A 21482-nucleotide genomic window follows, 5' to 3' on the forward strand; every position below is an offset into this window, starting at 1 on the left:
TTCTTTGTAGGTTTGTTAATTGGGACGTGGTGTATAGGTTTCTCGTTTCTAGCGACCATGTTGTATCAACAGTTCAATAGAAACCTCACGGGGTGCACCGTAGGAATACTTAAGGTTGTTTGCAGCGTCCCTTCGGCCCCTAGCTGCAATCCCTTTCATTCCTATTACTGTACCTCCTTTCATATTCTCTTTCTTCCATCTTACTTTCCACCTTCTCCTGACAATTGATTCATAGTGCAACTGCTTTGAGGTTTTCCTCCTGTTACACCTTTCAAACTTTTACTGTCAGTTTCCGTTTCAGCGCTGACCTCATTGGTCCCAGTGCTTGACCTTTGGCCTAAATTCTGTATTCAATTCAATATTCATTCCACGTCAAACTTGTCATATTCACTTTGGGTTTGTTCAAAACGACCACGGGGTAGCCTTCAGCAATTCGACTGTGCCATACGGTCGTTTCCACTTTTTGAGCTTCCCGTTAAAGCAATTAGCCTTTATTTTCACCAAATTAACGCCTTAGAGATAAAACGATGAATCATCAGTTTGTTACCGTAGTCACAAATTCTGGCGTTTTAGATGACCGTGTGGCAAGCCCCAGTCGAATTGTGCGCTTTGAAAAACTATAGGTAAACGTTTTCGGTGCTACTACAGTATGATATCTACCGAGCTGTTGGCGACCTACCAAAAATTAGGATGCTATCTACCAAACAACCCAGTTAAGGCTTATGGCAATTACTTCCTTAAACTATAGATAAAACTATTTGACTCCCCAGGGGCTAGTACTAAACACGGCGAAACAGTGACTCACCTAACTGTTCCGCCGTTTAGTACTAGCCCCTGAGGGGTCAAATGTAGAAAATGTTTGGTAGATATATCATACTATAGTAGCACCACGTTTTTATATTTGTGATTCAGATAGGAAAATCTTTTCTACAATAACATGTTTTATAAGTTTAAATAATTACTTCAAGTAATTTATTCGTTAATAACATACCAAAACGGTTGTCAGTTATCTGGTCTTTTTTTCTCACATAATCCTTGTATGATCCATAATGAAACTGGTTCTTATATAACATCAAGGAAATTTAATGAAGAAATATGACTTAATTCGAAAAGGAGTTCAGTCTCTTCGGGGGGAATTAATAAAGGAAGTAGCTTACGTTGTCGTCTGTGGTGTATTGAATAGAATTTTAAATTGAGAATTACATCCGATAATACTGTAGTATTCAATAATATATATTTAGCCGAGTTGTAGCTCATTGAAAGTAACAATATCATATTTCGCGAAATGGTGGTTTTTACATTTTATTTACAACTATATACTTAGCTACTTTTATTGATAATAGACATTCCCCCCGATTGATATTAATTTTATTTTTGAGTGGGGGACCCCCGATTGATATTAATTTTATTTTTGAGTGGGGGAGGGGCACCCCCGCCTCGTGAGTTCTAACAGGAATTGGCATATCGACAGCAAAAGAAGACTAGAATCAGATAATCTTACAAAAGCTTCCTTTGGGATCAGTTTAATTATTCGCTGAATGTACAGATAGAAGCTAAAAACGATCTCTCAATTCGAAGACTTTGTTCCTCGAGACAAGCTGGCCTCCCGAATTTGCCACAAGGGGCATAGGGTGGGAATTTAGTTATCCTAAACTTTTACTGTAATTCCATCTTTCTTGAAATTCAATTAATCTATGTAGGGTCTTTTAGTATTTGAAATCTTGGCGTAGACATTGATTTTTCTTCATAAGATTTTAACAACTTTCATGCAATTTGTACATTTGGTTTATGTACATTGTTTTATAGTTTTGCTCGTCTCTTCGCCAGCATTCTCTCTGAAAACGGAATGGTTATTTAGAAGGGGATTCCGTGCTGCGTTTCCTTTCCTAATTAGAGATACGGAAGTCTCGGCTGGTTTCCAAGGGGGCACAAGACATTGTTGCTAGCAACAAAGGTGAGAACGTTTTCTTCTCCACTGGGTTTATTTTGAAGTCTCCGCTCAATTCAGTCAAGCGGGACACCAGTTTGCTTTAGTTAATTTCTGGCGGTTGTTCTTGATCTATTATAAAAAGTAATTTTCATAGCTTTCTAAGTTTGAGAAAATTTGCCTTGCCCTTGAAATCATTGTTTGAAACAAGATGGATTATGTCGTGTGCCAGCTAATACTGAGATTATATAGCAATATGTCTGCACTGGGCAATATAATTTAAACTGAGCAATGACACTTTTCAGAGACGAGAAGTCGTAGAGTGCCATGTTGCGCAATCCTGCAAGCCTGTCACCGGACGGTCGCGGAGGAAGTGTCAGAACGTCCGTTTACTGGAGGTTTGAAAGGCTCAGTGTGCGACTTCAGAGAAATGTTTCCCGAAATATGAGACATGTAGTCTTCTTCAACCCGTGCTTGGCAACAAAACTACATAACCAGCACAAAATTGGTTGTGGTGGTATCTAATGTTTTCATAGGATAGGAGTTACCTTCAGTGTTCTCCTCCTCCAGTTTAGTGAAAACTAATATAGGTATTCAAGGTTAATTCACACAGCCAAAGGACATTTGCAGATATTTTCTAAATTAACATACTACAGATATTTTTATAACACATGAAACCAGATATTTTCTAAACTAACATACTACGGATAAAAATATGACACATGAAACCAATCTACACAATTATCTCCCAATTCTGCCAGCAGCAGTAGCCCCAAAAAAAATGCAAAATCTTAAATTTTGAGGTGTCCAGAAGTTTTTCTTAGAAAAACTTAAATTGCCCTGGATTACCAGCTACCATATGAAATCCTCTTGCAGCGATGATAATGCACGGCCACTTGCTGTGAAACGTTTCATCTCTAGTTCCTTTTGCACTGATGATAATCCTGCGACCACGCTTGCTGGAACATTACATCTCCTATTTCCACTAGGTCTCCCGTTTTCTCTTGCACTAATGCTCCTAGAAGGCCATGTGGAATAATATTTCATCTGTTTCAAGGCCACTTGAATAACATATCTCCTGTTTCTTCTTGCGCTGAGGATACTGCAAGGCCACTTGCTGTGAAACATTTCAACTCCTGTTTCCTCTTGCACTGATGATACTGCAAGGCCACTTGTTGTGAAACATTACATCTCCTGTTTCCTCTGGCAGTGCCAATTGCTGGAATAGGGACAGATTCTAATTAGTATTTTGTAGTCCATGCTGCCATTTAAAATGTTCATACGCATTAAACAAAATTGCTTTGAGAAATTTTCAAGAATAAAAATGCATTGAATTTTGACTTGGAAAATTATGTACAATATTCGCTTAATCGCTCGCTCACTACCAAAAATATTCGTTTAATTGCTCACCCAAATCATAATAATGCGCTTAATCATTAGTCGAATTATTTAACAAACTTCATAAAAATGTAGCTTTTGAAATAAGATAAAAGTGGCTGGATAAAAACGAAACTTTAATGAATAGAATGTTTTTATATAATAAACATGAAAAGGAGGAGCACCGAATATTTCTTTAATGACAGGATGATGCATCTTGTGCCAAAAGCTATAAATGACTTTTTGTTCAATTTTATAGCCTGACAAAACATCCATCCCCATTCAATAACTGAAAAATCAGACGATCCTCCCATAAATACTTGATGAATGAAGCCTTGTTAATGCCTACACTGACACCTCTTCATACAAGGCCTTCCAATCCTCATGTCAAATGCTCTGCAAGCCTTTTTTATTCAAACGATTTATGTATTCATGTGACATATAAAGGCTTATGAAAAATTATCATTTGCTATTTTCCAGTAGTATAGCATCCAAACGATATGAAACATCGTGAGAAGGTTCTAGTCAACTAACACTGGTTACGATCAACTGGACACAAAAACATTAGCACTACATCAGATGAAAGAATTAGGAGGCTCTATACTCCTCCTCCAAGAAAAAAAAAGTTTACGCCTATTATGACCCTTATAATGTTGCAGTTTTTATGAAATTATTCAAATTATTCAAAACTAAGAACGTTGTAACTCTAATGCTAGACATTCAAAAGCACTGGTAAAAAGATTAAACACCTGTACAAAGGTCGTCCTATTTCAAAACCCCTCATGAGTGTCTTGCAATAAATTCCTTGCAATTTCAAATGATACTATAAGACTTTCAGGCATTTTACTTGTGACCATAAAAATCAAGAACAGAGTTTACCTAAAACATGAGTTTTCTATGGTAAATAATTATCAACTACACCAAGAAAAACATGGAATTTGTGCCGAACCAAGTCCACAGACGGTGTAAACCTGTAGGTTTACACCCCTACCATATAAAAACATAAAAACATTAGTAGGTATGTACTAACGCTTACAACAGCCCTTGAAAGTCTGTTGAGAGGGGCTGTAGGAAATCGAGGTTTGAACTGTTTTTTTAAAAACACACACACACAGAGAGAGAGAGAGAGAGAGAGAGAGAGAGAGAGAGAGAGAGAGAGAGAGAGAGAGAGAGAGAGAGAGAGAGAGAGAGAGAGAAGTAATAATTATAATTCACATAAAATGCTTAAAATGTACACTTTTAAAATAAACTATGCACCTGAATATGACCTTCAATTCTGATGTAATGGAGTCCTAGTTACAAATTAAAATTTCTTATGCTGTACTGTTAGATGTCTGTTTGCAATTGTCTGCTTATTTTCATAATATAAAACTACCTTAAGAGCATGTAATCGTTACAACTAGCCTATCTTGTATATTTGTCGGTGTCTGGGAATGGGTAGAAGTTCCAGCCTGTACAGTACTAGTTATCTGGCGAGAGGGACATTTAGGATTCATCAGAAGGTAACTGGGAATGATTACTGATTAGGGCAGTAGAGTTAAAAGTCCTAAAGAAGGAACTATATAAGGGATCCTGACTGGAAGAAGTTGCCAGTTCGGGTGTATCAAGTGCATCTCTATGCTGTAAGTCAACTACATATTTCCTCTCCTGTAAGAGATTTCGGATGATGCAAGATATTGAAAATTTCGTAAAAGATTTTTGATCAGACAACCTTGGTGTGGTGGGCCCCATTTATTTAATTTCTGAATATGGTACTGGCTTCGTCTATAACTGCACAGTACATTATTAGCAACTAGTGTGTACTTCTAACGAAACTGAGTATTTGTTGGTATATTCTTCATAACTGCAAATATCAGGAGGACATCAAAATCTTTACTTGAAATCTGAGTGTGTTAGCGTATCGTTCCACTGCGATTATACATGTATAAACTCAATTTAATAAATTACCTATTCTTATCAGTTTGCGTTTCATTATTATTTAACCTTACATAGCAGTAAATCCTAAGTGAAATCCAGACGCAACCAATCAATTCCATATCAAAAATGCTTGTGGTCTTTGGCTCTAAAGAACAAAACTGGGAGAAATATCTAACTTTACCCTATTTCAATGACTATTACTGTTAGTAAAGGTTAATTAAAATGTGCTTCGTTAAGCTCGGCACGAGTGTCCAACTACCACTGACACCACAGGATACAAGAATAACTGCATAAAGCGGCCCAATTGCTAGCAATGAACTTAGCTTAACTTTATGCAGTGCATTGAATGAGAGAACGAAAATGTGGAAAACACCTGTAATCAAGTCACTCCAATTTTTGAAACTGTTGAGCACACACACACACCATAACCATCTATTATGTCTGGTTAGCAATCATCAACAAAAATCAGAACCTCAAAACAAAATGAACCAGCAGCACCTTGAAATAATCATACTGGAACTTGTAGAAAGTTGTATATGACAGAGATTCATGGAATAAGATTTTACAAGACTAAAAAGCTTTCTACACAAAAACCAATGGGATAAGCAACCAGATGCCGTTACCTAGACCATACTTAAAGCAAGTAACCCAAGTACATGTCTAGGACGTTTAATTTTGAGATATGGACTGGATATATTTGAGTGCTTATGTAGTGCTTTCCAGAATACTGTTGCTATAACAGTACCTAATTGGTTCAATTACTGTACGAACTACTATCCTGAATATCTTTTCTGTTTAGATTATCAACTCAATTCTCCTGACTCCTCCTGTTTACCTTTGTCACCTGCATTTCAGCCTCCCTCTACTCCTTGTACACAACTCATCCTCTTCCACGCCTGCCCTCTTACCATAATGCTTACCTATTAAATCTAAAGGCAACAAAAACTATCCTGTAGTTTTATTGCATAAGAAATGAGCTGAAACTATTTATTGGTTATACTATAAACGGAAAAGGCTAAAATTAATTTGGTACCACAGAATGAAAACTCTCAGCTGAAGAGCACCTAATTAAGCCAGAAAATTACACAACTTGGAAATTGATAATCATCAGAGGTAATTTAAATACTAATCACTGTCATTACTATTATACATTTAATCTCAAAAGTCAAAAGTAAACCGTAGCTACCGACTGAATACAGCAGTAAAATATTCCCTAAATAATAGAAAATGACCCTTGGAGAATTACAAACAAAACTTCAGCCGGTTTCTAAACCACTCCTAATTTTATTATTATTACTACTGTATTGCTATTATTACTGATAAAAGGGTCTGAGACCGTGTCTCTACTACTAATAGTGCATCAAAAAAATTTAAAGATGAAATATTTAGTGGCAACTGGAAAACTGACACTTTAATCCAATGTGCCATTTATCTGACTATGCAATTAACACAGAGAGAGAGAGAGAGAGAGAGAGAGAGAGAGAGAGAGAGAGAGAGAGAGAGAGAGAGAGAGAGAGAGAGAGAGAGAGAGAGAGAGTGTTTGACTCTAGAAACAGTCAGAAGGCCCTATGCCAAAGGTGATAACCCATTATCACCACCACTTGCCTAGTAATGTCAAGTGTAGCAACATAGATCTGGTAAACACTTGAATCGCTGACCTTCAAATAATGTCAAATGCCACTTGCAATAAAGTGGAAAATCTTGAGACACAACCAGAGATTCTAATGAGAATGGCAATGGATCACCATGAGGCCCAAAAAGCCTTGAAAAAAATTTGGCATACTTTGTACAATTGAAAAAAGGGCAATCTATCCCTACTGTAAACACATGTCTTCAATAAAAGTCCCACATCTTTAACTCTATACCGTTGGATAGGTGTTTTATAGTCAATTAAGAAAAAGTGCTTTACATCTCAAAACTCTATAATTTACTAGTACCTGTAAAAAGCAACTTAAAAAGCAGAGAAAACAACATACTCAAGAGGCCTCCTATTGCCATACACTTAACTGCAATTACATGTCGGTGCGAACACCATGATGTAACAAAAAATGTACAGTATGAACACACATGAGCATAAGTGAGAAAAACCTAAGTTTTAAATAATGCCAGAAATATCAACGCCCACTGGCTTACGTGAGAGAGGACACCTTACAAGGGGTTCCTTGCCAACAAAGACAACTCTGGATTTGTCCAAATATCCATGACCTTATCAACACAAATGAGAAATGAAGCCAACATGCCTACTGACAAAATTTACTGCCCTATTTAGACCTTTTGAAATGGCCCTTACATAATTCACCAGCTAAAATTATTTCCTGAGTCCTAATATTTTAGTGTTTTGGTCAAGCTATGAACGCATGGCCAAAAAGTTATTGGCAAAATTATATTAACTGAAAAACTTGCATAAGCTCGAATTTATCCTGTTATAAAAATTCAGGCCATAAAGCAACTAAAAGGGATAGTTGCAGTACAAATATGGATGCAGACCATAAATGAACTGAAGAAATGGACAGCATCAACATTCAGTAGTTTAATCATATCACTGACCTAGTTTATATAGGTATAACAAGATATACTGTACTCTGCTGTAATTACACCTTTAAAAATCTACATTTGGCTGCTAATGCACTTATAGTCTCAGAAAATTATATATACTGTAGATTACCTAATATGGATAAGCACTAAAAAAAAGTTCAGGCAACATTAAAACAAGTTGAGAAAAAAATATCAAATACCAACAACTGATTTGTAGTTGCTACGCCAAACAGAAATGGGTGTACTGGCGTGATAAACGAAATGAGCCCTGATATCGGGACTCAAAAAATAACACACACAGTTGGAAGGATGGAAACTAGTATTACATATGTTGGGAAAATAAATGAGATCTCTGTGATAGACATGGTTTGACATGTGGTGGGAAAAGACAGAGGGAAGAAGCAGGACTATGGCCAAACCCAAGGTCCAAAACATTTTGAAGGAGGATAGAGACCACAGATGAAGATAGACACCAGACTGTAATTCAGTTAACAAGCACAATGATGAGATGATCTTAGAAAGAAACCATAGCTGAACCGGTCAAGGATGATGACAAAGTCTACTGGTGGACTGCACTGGATACAGACTTAAGATGATAAACAACAGTAATGAGACAAGCAATGAAAACAGACATCAAAAATCAGCCCTAATATCAATATTGTAGTTAAGAAAAACTTCTGAACTTACATGAGGGCATACAAAACCACATATACACCCCACCCCCTATGGTAAGACCATTGAGCAAACAAAAGAATATATGGAAAAATAAAAATTTACAATTCAGTTTATCTGAATTAAGTTTCACTATCAGTATAAATCTGGAAGAATAAATTTAACAAATATCAGTATCTTTCGTGAGGTGAGAGAGAGTTTAGAAATAATCAAGTTTATGAATATATGGTATTTTATGAATGGTATCATCCTGCTGGGGTGAGGATTCGCATATGGAGACTATCCCAGCCTATTATAACTGATGATGATAGTGATTCAACTTTCAAGGTATATTTTGCACAAATTCAGCCTATTTAAAGAAAATGAAATTTAAAGTACGACATTTTCTTAGTTATCCTCTCATCCTCCAATCAACTCCTATCTTAGGGTCTTAAGTTGCATAAAAACTGACAACCATTACTGTAAACAGCAAAGCTAATCTATGAAACTGTAAACTTGGGACTACAATGGTCTAAGGCCATTAATACATTAAAATTAAGGAACTCAAGGAAGTAAAGTAAACTTTTTAAAATGTCATTGATGCCAAGATGAAATGTGTACAGAACTTTGTTCATGTATGACCTAACAACAAACAATTGTGTGGGGCCTGGCAATCCCCAGAGCCTAGAGCCTTTAGATTGTGTACCCTATCATCTGCGTTGCATACCAGAATTCTATCATCAGCATTGCAAACTAGAATTCCATCATCAGTGTGGCATACCAGAATCCTATCATCAGTGTTGCAAACTAGAATCCTATCATTGGTGTGGCATACCAGAATCCTATCATCATTGTTGCATTCCAGAATCCCATCAGTTTTGCATACAGGATCCTATCATAAGCGTTGCATACCTGAATCCTATCCATCGGTGTTGCAAGCCAGAATCATATCAAGTGTTGCATACCAGAAACCTATCATCAGTGTTGCAAACTAGATTCCTATCATTGGTGTGGCATACAAGAATCCTATCATCAGTTTTGCATACTGAATCCTATCATAAGTGTTGCATACCAGAATCCTATCACGAGTGTTGCACACCAGAATCCTATCATAAGTGTTGCATACCAGAATCCTTCATAAGTGTTGCATACCAGAATCCTATCATCAGTACTGCATACCCAAACCCTATCATCTGTGTTGCATACCAGAATCCTATGTCAGTGTTGCACACCAGAATCCTATCATCTATACAGTACTGCATACCAGAATCCTATTATCAGTGTGAAGTCCAAGTAGTTGGACAGCAATGTAAGACTAGAACAAAAGGGAACAAAATATCCAACAAATGGCAGAAAAGCAATGACCCAAAAAACATTACTGTTGGTACCATCAATATTTATTTCTTTTGGAGGCAAGGTGTAACATCTGCAGCTAACACTGAAGTTAATCATGATTAGCTGCTCTTGTAATTTAACAATGGTCAACACTACTACACTTGAAATCTAAAATTACTATCTCTAAATCTGAACCGAACTATCATAAAACATAACTCAAAATAATCTTAGGATGAGAGATCCCTCAGTAGTTTTGAGACGTAGACTTAGCTAGGTAAAAATATAATATACTATCAATGTAGATAAAGTTCTTTGGTGCCCAAGTCCTAAGAGTACTGGTTTCCACATTAAGTATTCAAGATACCAGTTTCAATATACATTTACCAACCCGAAGTTGTTTCATTCGCATGCTTACAGTACAAAACACTTGACAGTTCCAGTTCCCAAATAGCACAAAACTTTCAGATGAAGACTGGTACATTTACGAACATCACAACAACATACCTGTCAGGTATAAGTCTTGGATTGTTCATGCCAATATGGCAGCAAACAGATGGCCTACTCTGGCAGCACTTAACTCCTCACACACCCAACACCCACAGCAAAATTTGGGGAAACTTACTTCTCCATTCAATTCACTGCAAAATCACACCTGGAAAAAATGAAAACTATTTCTTTAATAATAAATTACGACAATAATTAATCTTAAAAGTTCTATATTAACATTAAACATATGGTCAAAGACAAAGGCACCAATGCAAACCAGTAAACATTAACTTCTATCTAGCCCATGAAAAATTTCTGAAAAATCATTTTTTCATACAACCAAATACAGTACAGTACTTATGAGTAGTTTTGTATTGCTCAGTGTTCACATGTGAATCCCAGTGTCTAAAGTACTACAGTAGTTTAAGTCTCATTTTTAAATTTAATTCTGTAAGCTGCACGAAATGTGTGAGGCTGAGATATGGGAACTTAAAACATTAGCCTAGTGGACTTACTTAATTTTTTTGGGAAGAAATGTTTATTAACTACTGTAATCCATTACCAAAATTCTCAATTTAGCTTGTGGATGAAGCTATTAAAACAGCTTCTCGAGACTGAATGTAAGCATCAGAAGTTTTCTTACAAAAGCTGGAGGGAGTTGCGTTTATGCATGTGAACAAGATGAAATATAGTTGCAAGAGATCTGATCTTGTGGGTAGCCACTGGAACTTATGCTGCTTTACCATTATTCATTTTCTATAAGGTCTTGAAATACCAAACCTGTAAGCCATGCTGGGATAGCATATCTGAATAACTGCTTCATGAACCATTCTTTGGAGAATATTTAATGACCCAAAATCCTTTGGTTGACCACAAACAAATTTCTCCAACAGGGCACTTGAGCAGAATAAAATAGAATATAAAATTTAGGCCAAAGGCCAAGCGCTGGGACCTATGTGGTCAATCAGTGCTGATAGATGTTGACAGTAAAAAGGTTTGAAAGGTGGAACAGGAGAAAACCAAGAAGTTGCACTATAAATCAATTGTAAGAGAGGGTGGAGAGCAAGATGGAAGAAAGAGATTATAAATAGAGATGCAATAAAAGGAATGAAAGGGGTTGCAGCTAGAGGCCGAAGGGATGCTGCATAGAACCTTCAAGTAATACCTACAGTAACACCACATGAGGTGCACTGGCTGCTTTCTACACACTGAAATGGTACAAAAGTGGCATTGTTTTATTGTAAGCTTGGCTATCAGAACAGGTAAATTTCCTATCCATCCTGGTATGCTTTATCCTGTATTAAAATGTACAGTTCAATGTTTTCTCAAATACTTCTAAGGACTTTTAAAAGCAGTTCAATTAGCATGATCCACCTGACCTGATGCTGCTACTACAGGACCCAATCAGTATGAAATTAATAACCTATCCGTTACATCACTGGGGTGAAAGTTCCAAGAAATGGTTTACTTACTAATTATCCTGGAATGCAAAATTCTATTTCACTTTATAGGTCACTGACTGATCTCAAAATTGTAAAAGCCAAGGGGAAGACTAATGACAAAATAGGAATGCCATAAAAGCCTGAAACAAAGGTTTGTCTTGAGGCTCATTTAGATACTATACTTGGAACCAACAAAGGATCCTATTTCTGATGGTTCTAGGGTCAATGTTGAGTAGTAACATAACTACCTTAGATTCATGTAAGCACTTAATTTACATCCATGCAGCTCAAGATCTGAGACAGGGCAGACCATATGACAGACTTTACAAACTCAAAAAGAAAGTCAGCTATACTGTATATGAAACAATGGCACTGATGATAAATTTGCTCCCTCCACTACACCAACCACATGTGTGGTTTATCTGATATAAATGAAGACAAATCTCCAAGACCCTCAGGCATTCCACATTCTCTCTGCAAAAATAATTGGTCAAGAGCTGTTATTCAAGAAACCTCCTAGTGATATGTCTCAAGTATTTGGTGGTTTGCAAACTGCTCCTGCTGTGGGCGTGAATGAGCCATTATTACAATCAAGATTCTTGAAAGGATGACCTTTTGAATCACTATCCTTATGACGACTGTGAGGATGACTACCAGAATGTATTAGAATAACTGTACACTGTACTCGTTATCTGAATATGAAAAAGCAGAGCAAAATCAAAGATTTTGATTGAGGATGGTTACAAAGGATGGGGCAACTATTCTAAGTTACAACACAATTCTTCATCCTTGGGACAAAATATTTACCTTGTTGGCCCCTGTTTAGGGAAAAAATATCCACAGAAAGTGGTATAGACTCTCCAACCTTGAGCTCCTTGTCTCAGGTAGTGTGCCACTATGGTCTCATTGTAGCAAGTCATAATACTGTAGGGTCCCACATGGACCTACACGAACGTCCACCTTACCTGGCTGCCCGAACTCATACCCTGCAGGCATCCACTCTTCACAGAGAACGTCTCTTGACATGCATGCCGGGAATGTGAGTATAAGAAACAGCCAACTGCATACTCTCTTTTCAATGTATACTATCAGCCATTATCATGTCACATCAAATGCATCATTCCTACTGGAAGCAATACAATGTCAGCTTTCCAGCAATATTTAACAGAACTCTTTCCATTACTTGTAGTATATAGAATTATGTACCATTTTCCATTCTCAAACAAACACAGTTGAATGTATGTTAATCTTTACTGTATTTTGTTTACCTCGTGTCAGGTACTGCATTTCCACTCACAAGAGCTCCTGACCTGTCTGTTTGTTGTCTTGAATAAATTACTACTTTTGTAGACTCAGCCTCTTAACTCACGCCTTCGCTACATTGGTGACCATGGAGATGACCAGCCCAGCCAGCCCCAACGATGCCAGCCTCTCCAGTGACACCGTCACCGCCGACTCCATACATCTGCCCCCATTCAACCCCACAACCCAGAAGCTTGGTTCTTTAGGGATTGAAGAAAATTACCTCCTCAGCATGCAAAGCAGATGCTGTCCTCGAATTCCTGCCAGACGACATTTTTGAGCAAGTCGCAGGATGGCTCGCAGAACTTCAAACCCGTCCCCTACAAATCACTGAAGAATCAGCTGAAATCAGCCTTCAGTATGCCACGCGCCCTAAGAACCAAGAAAATTCCTGGATAACGTGTGGGCAGCCATAGGAGATGAGTGGCCATCGCAAGTCTACAAGCAATTGCGGCAGTTGATAACACTACCCGCTGCAGACGGCTAACATGAGTTAACCCTGGACCTTGTGAGAGGGGTCCTCCTCACAAAACTGCCCCACCAAACAGTGGTGGCCATGCCCATCGAAGAATTCCTAAAATTGGTCGACACAATATTGTACACATGGCCCACAAGATAGCAGAGCCCACCCAGCAACCCAAAGCAGCAGCAGCACAACGGTCCCAGCAGTCGACTGACACAAACCCGGCAGCAACCCAGAGGGACCAGCTGGCCCCATCCACAAACGGAGCTTCCCCAAACAATTCATCAAGGGGAAGACCAGACAGAAGAGAGACAAACCACCAGAGGGAATGTGCTTCTTCCACTGGAAAATTTGGAACAAAGGCCTACAAATGTGACAAAGGCTGCTTGTTTTCAAAACACATGCATGAGGGTCGCATCCACAACCCAAACAGCTAAATGCCAGTGGTGAGCAGACTGGTTGTCTTGTAAGAGAAGCTGAGCCTGCTTATTGCTGTCATTTTTTCAAGTATGAATGCAAAGGTTCAACGTGCTTTATAAAGAACAAGAAGTCAAACACAGCATTCCTCTTCAACATGGGGCATGCAAATCAACCCCACCCCACCCAAAACATCCACATATCCACTGCTAGCAAGGCACCACTCAAGATATACAGGAGGCGGACAATGAAACTGTCATTCAATGGGAAAGACTACAGCTGAACGTTCACCACGGCAGACGTAACATTAGCACTTTTAGAAGCAGACTTCCTAAAAGAGCACAACCTGCTGGTGGACGTAGCATCAAAACTGCTGATCCCAAAAACTGCCCCCGCATCACCACGACAGCAGATACGACAGACTGTACCCATTGCATAAGTCACCACACCGCCAGAAATAAGATGCCTCCTACAGGAATTCCCAGAGGTCTTCAAAGACGACCTGCAGCATGACTTAACCAAACCAGCAAGGCACAACATCCAGCACCACACAGAAACAGGGGGTCCCCCCGTCCATGCCTGCTTCAGACATTTAGCCCCAGAAAAACTCACCTACGCCAAACAAATATTCTGGGAAATGGAAAAGGCAAGAATATGCCAAAAAGATGCCAGCCTATGGGCATCCCCCCTCCACATGATACCAAAACCTGACAGAACATGGTGGCCATGTGGAAACTATTGGCGGCTAAACGTTAAAATGAAGCCCAACAGATACCCATTGCCAAATATAGCAGACATCACCAACCAAATGAATGGCGTCAAAGTCTTCACCAAAATAGATCTGCTGAAGGGGTATTTCCAAGTTCCAGTAGCAAAGAAAGACAGGAGACAGCGATTATCATCCCCTTTGCACCTAAACATTGAATTACAGCTGCTTTGGCTTTCAGAATGCAGGGGGCAACCTTCCAAAGACTACTGGACAAACTTCTGGGCGATCTTCCCTTCTGCATTGTCTATGTTGACGACATCCTGGTATTTAGCCGCAACCTCAAGCAACACCTGAAAGATGTCAAAAGGGTACTACAAATACTCAAAGAAAACGGACTTGTAGTAAAGGAAGACAAATGTGAGTGGGAAAAAACTGCAGTGGAATTTCTGGGACATCAAATAAGCCCAGACAGCATCAAACCCCTCCCAGAAAAGGTGCAAGAAATCACCAATTTCCTGACACCAACAACAATCAAAGCTGTACAAGATTTTTCAGGACTAATTAACTACTACCATCGATTTATACTCGATATTGCTAAAATCATGAGCCCGATTTATAACTGTTTAAAAGGAAAACCCATAAAATTATACTGGTCAAATATCCAAGATAATGCATTTTTATTAGCAAAGCAAGCGATAACCTCTGCAGCAACATTAATCTTTCCTCTACCCCATAGGTCCCTCACCTTGATGACTGATTCAAGTAGCACGGCAATGGGCGCAGTACTGGAGCAGACCTAGACGATGGTCGTCGTCTGTTGGCGTTTTTCAGCAAAAAGTTAATGACAGCGGAACCAAAGTACTCCACATTTGATAGAGAACTCCTGATAGTCCACAAAGACATCCACCACTTCCACCACATGATAGGACAGCAGTTCATCATACAAACAGACCACCAACCCTTGGTACATGCCTTCACATAAACCACAGATGCATGGTCAAAATGGCAGCAGCATCACCTGTCTGCAATAGCAGAACACTCCTGCACCATCAAGTGCCTGAAGGGGTCTTCAAACACTGTAGCCGATGCACCATCGAGAAACTGCGCCAATACCGTCTACAGATTGGGTTAGCCTATCCTGAAATAGCAGAGGCACAAAAAGACGTGGACCTACAATGATATCACTGGCGAAACAAGTACCGGACGCCCTCACCCATACCTGTCAGGTGGTCTGAAGAAAGGCTTTCAATCTTGCCCACAACCTATCCCATCCATCAGGCCATACAACCGCCCGAATTGTAGCGGAATGGTACATCTGGTGGGGAATAAAAGCAGACATCAAAGGTGGACAAGAGAATGCCTACCATGCCAGATGTCAAAAGTAACGAGACACATAGAGAGTGGAATAGGAGAGCTCCAAACAACACACCCCCATCTTGCCCACGTTCACATCGACATAGTCAGCCCTCTACTGCCCTCTGAGAGGTACAGATACCTGTTCACCATCATTGACAGAAACACCAGGTGGCCAGAAGCAATACCAATATGGCAACAGACGGTGAAGAGTTGTGTGAAAGCTCTCATAGGATTGGTTAGCAGACATGTTCTCACAAGTCGTCACAAGTGATAGGGGGGCCAACTTCACATCAAGTTTATGGCACTCCCTTGCAGACAGTTTGGAGACAACGATAGTAAACAAGACGGTCTACAACCCAGAAGCCAACGGCATTGTCGAAAGGCTACACCAATCGTTGAAAGCATCACTCACTGCCAGATGTCAAGGCGGGAGCTGGAGAAAAGTTATCTTGGGTCCTACTGAACCTGAGAACATCACCACACACAGCATTTGATGCATCTCCAGCAGAAGCCCTGTACAGACAAGCATTAACATTGCTGGCAGACATCTTTCAACACCTGACAAGTCCGACATCCATAAAGCACTGGAATGGATAATGCCGGTCAAGACAACCTACGACATGGCCAAAAAAGTGTATGTTCCCAACAAGCTGCAGAATGTACAATACGCATTCATACGAGTGGGCACACACACACAGCCTCCCTCTCCCTAGCCTACTCAGGACCATACTGGGTCATCCAAAGGAAAGACAAAGCCTACCAGACAGTTGATGGCAGAACCGTATGGGTTTCCACTGATTGACTTAAACCAGCATACCTTCCAGACACCGACCTACAACCGTAGGCCTCTCCAAGGGGGGGGGTCCTGTAGGGTCCCACATGGACCTATATAATTGTACATCTTACCTGACCACCTGAACTCTTACCCTGCGGGCATCCACTTCTCTCAGAAAACATCTCCTGACACACACATCAGGCACGCATGTACAGTATAAGAAACACAGCCAACAGCATACACTCTTTTCAACTATCATCCATGATCATGTCATGTCAAATGTATCAATCCTACTGGAAGCAATACAGTGTCAGCTTTCCAGCTATATTTATCAGAACTCTGTCCATAACTTGCATATAGAATTATGTACCATTTTCCATTCTCAAACAAACACAGTTGAATGTATGGTAATCTCTATTTTGTTCCCCTCATGTCAGGAAATACGTTGCGGCTTGCAAGAGCTCCTGACCTGTCAGTTTGTTGTCTTGAATAACTTAGTAAGTTTGACCAGGTGGTTGCCTGACCAGAATGCAGTTGTCATTCATTTATCGGCTGTAGCCAAGACGAGCAGATCCTGAATAGTTTGTACCCAGATACAGCATTAGCCAAATAATTCACCCTGGGAAAATTCATGTATCAAGGAATATAAAACGGTAGATCTAAGCTGGCTGTCCGCAGTGAGCTAGACTATGGCAGTTGACAATTTTCTATAGAACTTTATCTGCTGAACAAGAATTTAAAGTACTGTAATATTTTGTTGCTCAGCTGTAATTAAGCTGTAAATTGCCTTGGAACTGTAGCCGACGGTAAAGGGGACCCGCTGGGAATGGGGTTTTGGGTGGGGTAAAACACTTTCAAGAATATCTAATGGCAAAGGGACCCATTGTGAATTCGGGGTTTTGGGTGGGGTAAACAACTTGGGAAAAGGTTTGGGCACCTTACTGGTATATTTCCTGTTACAGTATATGTCATTTGGAACACAAAAAACAAGCATAAAAAAAAGGGCGAATAAATGGACTACGGGAACTGTTTCAGAGGCACTTTTCATGTATTACTACTACTGCTGATTCCAGGCCCTATCACGCATGCACGGTCTTACAGGGGAGGTTGATGCCTCCAAATTCTTCAACTGAGAGAGTAGTATTCTAAGCCAGTGTTCTGCGGTGAGTTAGACTGTGGCAACTGACGTTTTCAAGAGTTAGACTGTGGCAACTGACGTTTTCCTATGTTATTTTACTTGCTTTACAAGAATTTAAAGTAATATTCTTTTTACATTTTCTGTAACCCCTGTTGCTAGCGCGTGCAGCACAACATTACTGCCTGCCAGAACATACGAACTTGTCAAGAATATTTCAAAATGCGGATAAGGCGTGAAGCGCTGTTCCGCCACCCCCAAAACAGAAAGCAGAAATGGTAATATTTTGCCAGTCTGCTGTAGCTAAACTGTACACTTTGTTTACCGTTTACATTTCTTTGCCCCGACCGAAAGCTTCAAATAGTGTCCAGTCGAGCTAGACTGTGGCAGTTGACATTTTTCTATGTCATTTTACTTGCTTTACAAGAGTTTAAGGTAATATTTTGCCGGTCGGCTGTAGCTAAACTGTAATTTACCTTTGAACTGTATAGGTCGGTGCAGGGACCCGTTGGTACAGTCATGTAGCCTTCAAAGGTCAATTACAGTTTAGTTATGGGGAACAAAATCGGAGCTTGTAGACGGTTCTGCCAATTCACTCATGGCGGTAGTGCAAGTAACGCTTAATTGGAGAAAATAGGTGTATTTGCCGAAAAAATGAACGACTTGGTAACATAAAATATTTGTCACTGGCTGAAAACACTGTGCTTTCTTTTGCTTCGGAGAAAACTGAAACGTGCTTATTTACGATTGGATATTGTCTAATGATGTCGCTTTCTGGGTGGAGTTTTTTTCGTGATGTCATTTGGAAGGTGTGGTTTCCTCATGACAATTTGAGACTGCGCAGCACACAAATGAACGAACAGGAGCTCAGTAAAATAGGTGATACGACAGAGACAACAACATGAAGGACTTTATTTTTTTCTGTAGGTACAAATATTCAAGTTGTGTTTGCTAGACCTATAAGACTTACTGCCACTAATTTCCTTCTTCGTTAGAACATAACTTAGTATCTTCTTTCAATGTATAAACACATTTATACTAAAAATTGGCCGAAGCACTTATTAAGATTTACCTAAAATTTCCCTTACTTTGTTACCAATATTTAGAGAACCACTCGGTAATTCTAAGCCGGCTGTCCGCGGTGAGCTAGACTGTGGCAATTGGCGTTTTTCTATGTTATTTTACTTGCTTTACAAGAATTTAAAGTCATATTTTGTCGGCCGGCTGTAAATATAGTAATTGACCTTTGAAGACTACACGACTTAAGTACCTAACGCCCAGGGGTAGGTCTAAGCCGGCATTCCGCGACAAGCCCCCACCTCCTCCATAACTAATACGGCAAAATTGTAACCAGTAAACACCTCTAGGTACGTTAGGTTGGTATTTTTAGGGGGGTTTACTGGTTACAATTTTGCCGTATTAGCTATGGAGGTGGGGGGGCTTGCCGCGGAATGCCGGCTTAGACCTACCCCACGTTAGGTAATACAAGTCGTGTAGTCTTCAAAGGTCAATGACAGCTTAGTTACAGCCGGCCGACAAAATATTACTTTAAATTCCTCTAAAGGAAGTAAAATAACATAGGAAAACGTCAATTGCCATAGTCTAGCTCACCGCGGACAGCCGGCTTAGAATTACCAACCACTCTTACTGTATTACTGATATTTAGAGACCTAACATTGTGAACTCACAAACAACCCAAGACAAAGTTTACTGCAAGAGACATCTATGTTGAAACTAGGCCAGGTGGGATGTGGTTCCCCTGGTTTGGTTAGGTTACGAAAGGTGTATCCATTTTAGTACCATTTTTTATACTGGTTAAGGGGAAGACCAAGCCGAAGCTGGCAAGATCTGGCATCCTATGAGGGCTTAAAATGTATCCCTGTAATGTATACATTACCACTGGCACATTTTCAGTCTTTTCCGTACTTGTTCCCTCTAGGTTGGCACCGCCAATTTTTGGTTTCTCATCAAAAAACACCCCATAGCTGTTAAATATGGCAGACATACCCTGCAACAGGTTTCCCTGTAGAGCTGACACTTTTCCTCTTAGGCCAAGCAAATATCTTTGGAAATAACCAATACAAAACACACAAGGTCAGCTTAAGTTTTACAACCATTCTTACTCCGCTCACTTTGTGACTCCATTTTCAAGGACTGCTCTTGTTCTTGACCATACCAACCACTCTACCTAACATTTGGTACAACTTGTCATATCAATGCAATGTTGCACATTTTTAAATTTGTTCAAGAACACTTTTTTGTTGCATACATACTGTTTGTTCATTAGAGTCATATGAATCAATGTAAGAAATCTGGGAACTGAAGCCCAGCACTGGGCTGGGGGCATTTAATTTTGTAGTTACTCTTTAGTTAAGACGCTGAATTTTTGCTACTGTTTTTTCATCCCATAGACTAAGAAACAATGTAGCCTATCACAATCAAGAGGCAAGTTAGGCTTATGAAATTTTAAACATCCTGTAATCTAAAAACAAATGTTATTCTAATAGTTTTAGGGTGCTTCTTATCTGTTGCAAATGACTGTGGTTCACCCATTGCAAACCCACGTCCAACAAAATAGGGGAACTCTTACTGAGAGACCACACCTCAAAGGTCAGGTTAAGCACTACACCTAATAAGTCAAGCAAGGTTTGGTTACCGGATATGGGCCTCCTGATTTCGTATCTCTCCCCAAATCGCTAAATTTAAACAAAACAAGGTGGTCTGAGTGTGTTATCCAGGCGTTTCCATGGATATATCACGCTGTAGGGGTAAGATTTTGGAATGAACAGCATGAAACAACAAATAACCATACAGGCTACTGGAGTAGGCTATGGGGTAAAATATTATAGGCTGCCAATAGGACTCCAGCCAGCCATTTTTGCATGAAAAACCCGAAATGCTCGGAAATGATAGGGCACTAAAAAAAAAACATAAAAATACCAACCTAACGTAACCTAGGGGTCTTACGGTTTCAAAATTTGCCGTATTAGCTATGGGAGGAGGGGGGGTTATTGTCTTACCTTGTAAGGCTGTTGGCCGATCATCAATGGAGAAAAAATTAGGCAGAATAACCTTTAGTTAACATCTCGATCGTGCGTCACTAAAGAGAGTCTACCGGTGTATGACCGGCTTTTCGTCGTTTCACCTGTCGGGCTGTAAGTCTGTCAGCAAGTGATGCCAACACCACACCTTTCATGGGATTTGGATTAACCACAAGTCTGAAGAAAATGTGTGTGTGTATATATATATATATATATATATATATATATATATATATATATATATATATATATATATATAATATTTATATTCTACTGTCTTTCTGACTTGTATGGGAGGCCCGGGTGGAAGAGTCATACGAAATCACTGGTAAGTATTTAGATTTAATACTCTCGACGACAATGCTACATGGTAAATTATCGAGCGAAATACTCAAGGGGCATAAAATTCCATGGAGAAAAAATACTTTCCTTGCATTTTAATAAACTGTAGGTCTGTGAAAGAAAACACCTTTTTCCTATTTAAACAAAACACTGTCTTTTAACGTGTAAAAATATGTTCATAAGTTACAGCAAACTCGTTTGTAATAGCAATTTTAGAATGCGTTGTGCCCAAAGTATTTTTTTTTTTAATCCTAAGGCCATGGAGACAAAAA

General features: G+C 39.4%; 2 long non-coding RNA genes across 2 annotated transcripts in view; one reads left to right on the forward strand and one right to left on the reverse strand.

Moving 5' to 3' along the window:
- Positions 1–4500, forward strand: part of LOC136848614 (uncharacterized) — a 25158-nt gene extending 20658 nt beyond the window's left edge. Inside the window, exons 4-5 of the long non-coding RNA XR_010856064.1 lie at positions 1828–1954; positions 2233–4500. This is a non-coding gene — a long non-coding RNA (uncharacterized lncRNA). The remainder of the gene's footprint in view (positions 1–1827; positions 1955–2232) is intronic.
- Positions 2547–21003, reverse strand: LOC136848612 (uncharacterized). The gene is made up of 3 exons (XR_010856063.1): positions 20848–21003; positions 10247–10394; positions 2547–3146 (listed from the first exon to the last, which is right to left on the reverse strand). It is a non-coding gene; the product is annotated as an uncharacterized lncRNA (long non-coding RNA).
- Positions 21004–21482: the final 479 nt, after the last annotated feature.

Source organism: Macrobrachium rosenbergii, chromosome 19 (genome assembly GCF_040412425.1).
Source record: "Macrobrachium rosenbergii isolate ZJJX-2024 chromosome 19, ASM4041242v1, whole genome shotgun sequence".
Lineage (NCBI taxonomy): Eukaryota > Metazoa > Arthropoda > Malacostraca > Decapoda > Palaemonidae > Macrobrachium > Macrobrachium rosenbergii.